Source organism: Sciurus vulgaris (assembly GCF_902686455.1).
Source record: "Sciurus vulgaris genome assembly, contig: HiC_scaffold_593_arrow_ctg1, whole genome shotgun sequence".
NCBI classification, from domain to species: Eukaryota; Metazoa; Chordata; class Mammalia; order Rodentia; family Sciuridae; genus Sciurus; species Sciurus vulgaris.
In genome coordinates, this window is record NW_027632429.1 from 527,442 (window position 1) to 535,626 (window position 8,185).

An 8,185-nucleotide genomic window follows, 5' to 3' on the forward strand; every position below is an offset into this window, starting at 1 on the left:
TATGTGGATGATAACTCATAACAGAAAAGGGTAGGGAGGAAAAGTATGGATGTTCACTGGGAATGAGAGGAAAGGAGGAGGGATGAGAATGGGAAATACAGTAGAATGAATTAGACATAACATTCCTATGCTTATATATGAATACAAGACCAGTGTAACTCCACATCATGTTCAACCACAAGAATGGGATTCAAATTGGAACAGGTTGCACTCCATGTATGTATAATATGTCAAAATACACCTTACTGTCATGTATATCTAAAAACAACAAATTAAGAAAAAAACAATTTATATGGACAAAAAAGGAAAAGGTCTTGTCTTTTTTATTTTTTAATGTTAAGCTGATATTATGCAACCCTCAAGATTTCACTCATTGGTTCTAGTTTGTCTCTTTGCCCTACTAAGTAGGTTATTCCTTCTAATATTTGAAGGGAACTCTCAGATGTCCCCCAGATCTTAACTTCTTTTGCCTCAACTTCTCCAGCAAATTCATCTGTATTTCAAATGATATGTTTTCACATTTCTTAAATCATTCTTGTCTCTCTCCTTATTCAATGAATTCCAGTTTCACTTTTTTAATGTTTTCAGGTGGTAGTCTGATCAATTTAGAGAACAATTATGTGTTCTGGGACATAATATTTTTTGATGATGGTAGATTTAATCATGCCTTTTAGAAGCCTTATCCTCTGCTGACTCATATTGAGCCTACTATCCCAAACCTCAAAGATTTTTTCTAGTACTCCTAGCCAAAACTGAAAGAAGGATGTAAAGGGGGTGTGAGCATTTGAAAATTGAATATTCTACATTCTGGACTAGTCTCCTACCAGGTGTTATCTTGCTGTCTGAAATCAAGTCACACCATTTCTATATTTGACATTCTCTATAATGAAAGATGGCATTCTTTTACTTCACAAATACATGCCAGTTGTCCAAAATTTAGATGAGTGGAATCATCTGGGGAACAATTTTGTCTAAAATCTTATGCCTGTCCCACCCAGAAGTACTGAATAATCATCACCAGGAATGAGATGAAAGTATCTCTAAGTTTGGAAAATATCCCAGGTGATTCTAATATATGTTTATGGTTATAAATTACTACTTTAGAGTCACTTAAAAGTAAATGTTCTAGTAATAACTTTATGCCAGATATTATGCAACCCTCATGATTTCAGTCATACATGCTGCTATTTAAAAGCAAGTACATAAACACAATTAAACATCATCAAGTATTTAAGTAGTAAATTTATACAGTCACTTACCTTTAAATACATGAGTGGCCCAGCATCCTTGGAGCTCTGCAATGGACATAATGGCTCCTAAGGGTTGAGTAAGGCCTATGATAGCAAGAATTAACTTTTCTAGGTTGGGAGAAGACCTTTTTCTATGGGGATATCTTGTTTTTGACCACTTTGATGTAATCTTCAAGAAAAGAAAAGGCAAACCTACAGCCTGTGGCAAAGATAACAGCATCAATGTCATCCTCTCTGGGGCCATCCTCAAATATGACAGCTGTCTTTGTGAATTCCTTCACATTTCCTTTCACTGTTACCAAGCCAGAAATTATATATTTGGCAGATCATCATTTACTGTTGGATTCTGGCTCAGAGCTGTATGAAGAAGAGAAATGAGAGTGACCAAGAGAGAGGGAAAGAAGGGGAAAGAGAGAAATAAATCATGTAAGTAAATTTTTGCTTTGGTGGAGGTGGTTAAACAATGTCAATGGCTTCCACTCAGTCTACCAATGAAATTTGGAAAAGTTCTACTTTATACCAGTTCTACTTTACAGCAACTTTTCAGGGCAAAAGCTGAACCCTAGAAGTCACCGAAAGAGGAAAGTACTGGAGAAGTGAAGGAAGAAGAGTCTTATTTGAGGAATGCATATGTGGTTTCTTAAGTAATACTAACAGTCTGTGGTATCATAAGGTCATAAGCCAATAATGTCTGTCCACATATCATTAAGTCTAGCAGAACTTGTCCGCTAATATTCTGTTCAGTTCCATTTCTAGTTCCAAAGGCCCAAGAGGTAGACTTAGAATTTCATTTCCCAAACTGTGTAATAAATTACATCCATATAGCAATTTAGAATTTAAATTACATTTGCATGCATTAACTTGACAGTCACATGAACTCTATGAAGGAGATAGGATAGGTGTCATTATCTAGGTTGTATAGATGTGGAAACTGAAGTCAAGAGAAATGAAGTGACTTGACCAATGTTATACAGCCTAGTATTTTAGAATTTCTATTAAAATAGCTTTCTATAAACTCTTTTGGGATACTTTGGACATGTTAATTAGTGTTTTCTAGAGACAGCATGGAATAAGGGTATAAAATATGTAAGCCGGGTTTCCAGTATCTTGGATCTTTTTTTAAAAAGTCTTAATTCAGTTTTAAAACAGTCTTAATTTCTGAATTTTAAGTCAGTAGACTCTGACAGTCCTCATTCCATTACCTTCCTGGCCTAGCCTCAGAAATACTGTATGGTTTACAACTATCCTTGATTTGTTGAATTTAATTTGCTTTGATTCTATCCTTTAGGAAGATTCTTTTTGGCATCCCAACCTCATGATTTCATTTTTCTTTCTAAACCTATTCCCTTTCACTAGCAGTACCATCATTTACATAGATGGCCAAGTCACAAAACTATCTCATATCTGCTTACCAAGCCTATGCTCTTTATCCCTTAAAAAGGAAGATTACCCAGAATAGTTTTGTTTCCTCCATATCTCCCCTGAACTATTACAGTTGTCTTTAGGGCATCTATCTGCCTTCTATACCATTTGCCTTAGAATAGAAAGGCAAGTAAACATTATTTTAGGATCCTTGATTTAGAAAAGAAAATAAAAAGCTATAAAGAATATTATTGGATCAGGTGCTGTGGTCATTCTACAATACTTTTATTATAGATTTACTATTATGTCACTCACTTGCTTAAATTCTAGGCAAGTGCTCTGCCACTGAGCTAAATCTCCAACCCCCAAACTTTTTATTTAGCAGAGCATAAAAAAAGTTTCTTACCTGAAAGACCTAGAGATATATTCAACTATACTTCTACCTTTGCCATATAGTCTAGATATATCAGACTATGTACAGGTCTCAGGCTATAATGTGCCTTTTGCTATTCTAAGATATTATAATTAGAATGCTACATGCTGACACAATTTACCTACCTCTTATTATTCCATAACACCTCAGTTTGTTTTGCAACTACAAAATATATTCATGCTTAAATAACTAAATGAAAAATTTGTTGGGAAACACAGTATCTAAGTATCATCTCACTAATTAATTTCAAATTTCTGAGGCAATTTAGCAAGGCCCGAAGCAACTTAGTGAGACCCTATCTAAAAAAATACAAAGGGCTGGGAATGTAACTCAGTGGTAAAGTGACTCTGGGTTCAATCCCTAGTACCCAAAGAAAAAAGAAAAGAATATTATTGGGACATCTGTGGAAATTTGAATATGCCAACACTTTAGATAATGTATTTTATCAATGTTAAATTTCCCAAATGTGATAATTGTATTATGGTATATATGAGAGTGCCCTTTTTCTTAGGTATATATTAATGATTTTGACTTACTTTAAAAAAATGTTCTTAAGTATGTATATATATTACATATTTTTTTGGATCTTCCTCTCTTCTAAAAGGGAAAACAGAAAAAGTAAATATGGCCATATTTGATAGGTGAATCTAGGTAAAAGATATATGAATGGTCAATGTATTTATTATTGAACTGCTTTTCTGTAGATCTGAACATTTTCAAAAATGAGAAATTAGACAGAAAAAAATCATTTAAAGTCAGTATATAGAAATGATTTCACAATGGTCCTCCTGGGTGTATGAGATCCTCATTCTTTGTACTGTGCATCCTATGCATTTCTTTGTCATATCCTGTTGTCTGTCTTCTCATTTATATTTTTAAGATCCATTCTGAAGTCTTCCATTTGTTATTCATGTTTTCCTTGGGCAAATTACTTAGTTTCTCTTATTTTCAATTTTTTAAATCTGTAAAATGGACATAAAAAAGGTACAGACCCCCAGGGCCATTTGCGAGGGTTAAATGAGATAATACATATAACACATCACTGTGCTTGTCTTTAAAACTCTTCAAAAAAGATAAGGTATTATTTGTATTATCATGTCTTTTCTCTCTGTATTTCATGCCAATATAATGCCTTGTTCACAACAGGTGCCCCATATTTGTTGCCTGACTGAATGATTCACTGCCCTGTACTATCTTTTTGATGTTGTTGGGCACGATATAAAAAGAACTGATACCTGACAGAAAAAGAAAATGGTTAATGCCAATGAGAATAAGTGACAAGATCTTTAGACCAACAGATTTTGTTCTTCTGTGATTGATTAGGTGAAAATTGAATTTCAAATTCTCTGGATTTTCTTAATGTATGGGTAGAGATAGCTCTGTTTGCCTGTGTGAACAATCCTTGTTCTTGTATCTTAGCCATTATCAACTCCATTCCCATTGTGAGAACATACCTGTGTTTAGGCCTCAGGCCAAATATTTCATAATCAAATCTTTAACTCATACTTTTTTCCAAAAATGTATTTGTTAATGCTTGGCCACATATCTTTGATATAAGATTTTTAAGTTGAGAAAAGTGTACCACATCAAAAGGATATCCATGGTCCCCTACATGATTCAGGATCCAAGCCCCACTCCTGGGGCTGAGGAATACCTAAGGCATGGAAAATATTGTTTACTTTTATCATTCTGGCTCACAATCTGAAAGCACTCACACTTTATTCAAGATTAAGTTCAAACTCACTATTGTGGCATGTAGTACTGTACAATCTTTTTAAAATTTTCATGCCATTTTCCTTCCCAAAAACTGTGCAAGAATATATCTCACTGTGATCCACCACTATGTTTCTGTTTAATGTGCTTGAAAAGTTCTCCTCTTTTAAATTCTCCTCAGCCCATTCATTTTTAAGATCCAGATCAAGTTGGCTTCCTCTATGAGAAAATCACTGACCTTTCAGGCTGAGAATTCTCTCTCCATCCTCTGAACTTCACTAGCACTTACCACCTACAGGACTCATTAAAAATCATGGAATAGGCTGGGCTCAGTGGTGCATGCCTATAATCTCAGTGGCTCCAGAGGCTGAGGCTGGAGGATCACGAGTTCAAAGCCAGCTTCAGCAATTTAGCAAGGCCCTAATCAACTCAGTGAGACCTTCTCTCTCAATAAAATATAAAAAGGGCTGGGGAAGTGGCTCAATGGGTAAGTGCTGATATCCATATTTTTGGAAAGATTAGATTGCTTCATTTTTTTTTTTTTCCATTTGAGTGGCAAAAAGGAAACTCACCCACCATCCTGTCAAGTAAAAATTTAATTACCAAAATGTGCCTTCCTTTATATGAGAACATGGCATTTCTTCTGGCCAATGAACAATTCACACTCTCAATATTGCATTTACACAAGCTCTTCCAGCAAATACCTGGTCTTCATCAAAGCCAGGGAGAGGCTAACTAGGATATTTTAAAATTTTTTTTGTAATTGTAGATGGACAATATGCCTTTGTTTTATTTGTTTCTTTTTCTGTGATGCTAAGGATGGAACCCAGTGCCTCACACATGCCAGGCCAGCACTTTGCCAGCAAGCTACAGCCCCAGCCCTAACTGGGATTCTGAGTGCATCCTGAAGCAGTGAACTTATTCCTTAGTATAAAGACAACTGAATTGTGGAACTCTAACCAGTAATCATGCACCTCCATTAGCATCAATTATGATGCCAATTGAGGCAATGAAACCAAGTCCCATATTTGCCACTGGTACTGATGGGCAATGTGCAGCCATCCATATTCTCTTGGGTCTACCTTCTTGGTAAGACTGAAGATAGAATGAAGCAAAGTAAAGCATTGACTCAAACGTGCTTGGCTGTGTAGCTAATCTCTACAGCCAGATCTCCTCCAGAATTCCCAACAATTATAAAGACTCTTTTCCCAGCCAATGCCTCTGGGTTCTTATAGTCCCGACTATGGATGTACTGTCCTTTGAACTTCTCAATTCCTGCAAGAGAATATAAAATAATTTTTGAATGATAGTTTATATGATGGATATTTTATGTAAAATCATTCTTTTTTAGATTTTAAAGTTGAAGCACATATTCTCCATATGATCTCCCTTTATTTAGCTATTCTTGTCATTCTGAATACATTTGCTTATTTTTCTTCCATAGCCCCAGAATAGTAAGTTGTGATTCCTTTATCATAAGTAGTTTGTATTTTGTACTTGCAGACTCACAAATCCAATCTGCCTCAGAAAACTGCCATTCTCTTTTGTCTTTGCATTCCCTTAGATACATACTCCTATTTCAATTAGAGTATATATGTTGCTGTATACTCTAGGATATACACAAAGTACATTTTTTAGAAAAAGAAAGTTCAGGCCCCAAACTGAAACTAAATTATTCAAGCTTTCATTTAACCCTTAGAAACTCAATATTCATTTCCTCAATCATGGAAAAATTCCACATCTGAACTAAAGCTGTGTAAGAATTCCACAGTCTTTCTTTTTGATCCTTAAGAAGACCAAAGTCACTGTGAAACTAAATGCAGTCATGTTCTACTTGTCAGAAATACATACATTCTCAAAAATTTGCTTTAAGTTGGTTTCATTATTGTGAAAACATCACAGAAGTACTTACATAAGCATAGATTATTTAGGCCAGTCACTTGATGTGGCCTCCTGATGCAATCAATATACATGAGACATGTGAGGGTTGTTGGTGTAACATGGCAGTCTGCTTTACAGTAAATGCTTCTGTAAGTAGAAAGTAACTCATTTCAGGTCACAAGTTAATTAATGGTAAGAACAAGGGCCAGAATTCAGGGTTTTGTTTCCTAATTCAGTGTTGTTCTCTTTCCACCAGATTTAACTTCTTTGCTTCCTCAATAACTTCCCAGTCACTAAGTACTTCACCAGGTTGTTTTGGTGATCACATAAAATAATATATTGAAGAGTGCCTCAAAAAATATAAAAGAATAAAGCAATAATGGGAAAGTGGAACCAGAAATATTTAAAGTTCCCATACCTATTCATTCCCCTCATCTCCTTTATTATAAACAGAGTATAAAATGAAGACAATGAAACTACTGGTGGCAGGTATCTTTCTGTATCTGTAGCCAAACTACATGAGAGACTTTCCCAGGGGTATTTTAGAGAGAGAACAAAGAGTGGAGTCTTTGTACTTGAGCATATCAAGCTTATATTTACACATAAGCACTGGTAAATGAAGCCACATTATTCATTTACTTGATGAAGAACTTCAAACACAAAGACACCCACAAAACTGCCTACCTTGAACTGGATATACTTTAAAAGGTTGAAGTCTTTGGCACACATCCTGAAATACTCAAGGTCCTGGGAATTGTGGATGAAGTTAAGACAATGATCTGGGATGGTGTAGTCACTGAAGCACATCATCTCTTTAGAAGTATTGATGATCACCAATTTGTAAATACTGACTCTCCCTTCTTCAGGATTTTCCTGCAGTAAATTAGAAGTATTCATGGCAACTTGAGAACTAATTTCATAATTTACAAATAGCCAGTGAACAGTTGAAAAATGTCCTGAAATAAATGACAATTCAAACAAATGACACACACAAATCACCTCCACACATCTCCCAGTACTTGTGCCTCTGTGTAGTTCCTTCCCCTTGAATCTCAGTATCTTTATGGCTTGCTTTTGACAAACAGTATACAGTTGAAATGGCACTGAATGACTTTCAATACTAAGTAATAAGTAGCCTTGCATCTTCCACCAGGGTGTCTTAGAAGGCTCACTTTGGTGGAACCCAGCAGCCATGTAAGAAGTTAGCTTTTGTAGCTGTGACCCAAATACCTGACAATGAGAAAGAATTCTTTTGGCTCATGGATTCAGAGGTTTCAGCTTCACTGCTTTTGGCTTCAGGCAAGGCAGAAAATCATGGTGGAAGGTTATGGCATAGGAAATCTTCTCAGCTCATGGTAGCCAGAAATCAGGGGTTGAGGGAAGAGGCCCAGGACAAGATAGAGTCCCCAAGGGTAACCCCCCTGAACCCATTGTCTGCTTTTTAACCATGTCCTACCTGCCTTCAGTTTCTACCACTGCCTAATAATCCATTCAGCTGTCAATAAATTAATTCATTGATGTCAGAACTATAATGAATGAATCACTT

The 8,185-nt window shown here is 35.7% G+C and overlaps 1 pseudogene across 1 annotated transcript; it reads right to left on the reverse strand.

Moving 5' to 3' along the window:
* Positions 1–347: 347 nt before the first annotated feature.
* Positions 348–7,536, reverse strand: LOC306652603 (flavin-containing monooxygenase 5-like; annotated as a pseudogene). The gene is made up of 5 exons: positions 7,308–7,536; positions 5,894–6,033; positions 4,498–4,699; positions 1,260–1,607; positions 348–493 (listed from the first exon to the last, which is right to left on the reverse strand). The product of its transcript is annotated as a flavin-containing monooxygenase 5-like (transcript).
* Between the last annotated feature and the right edge of the window lie 649 nt (positions 7,537–8,185).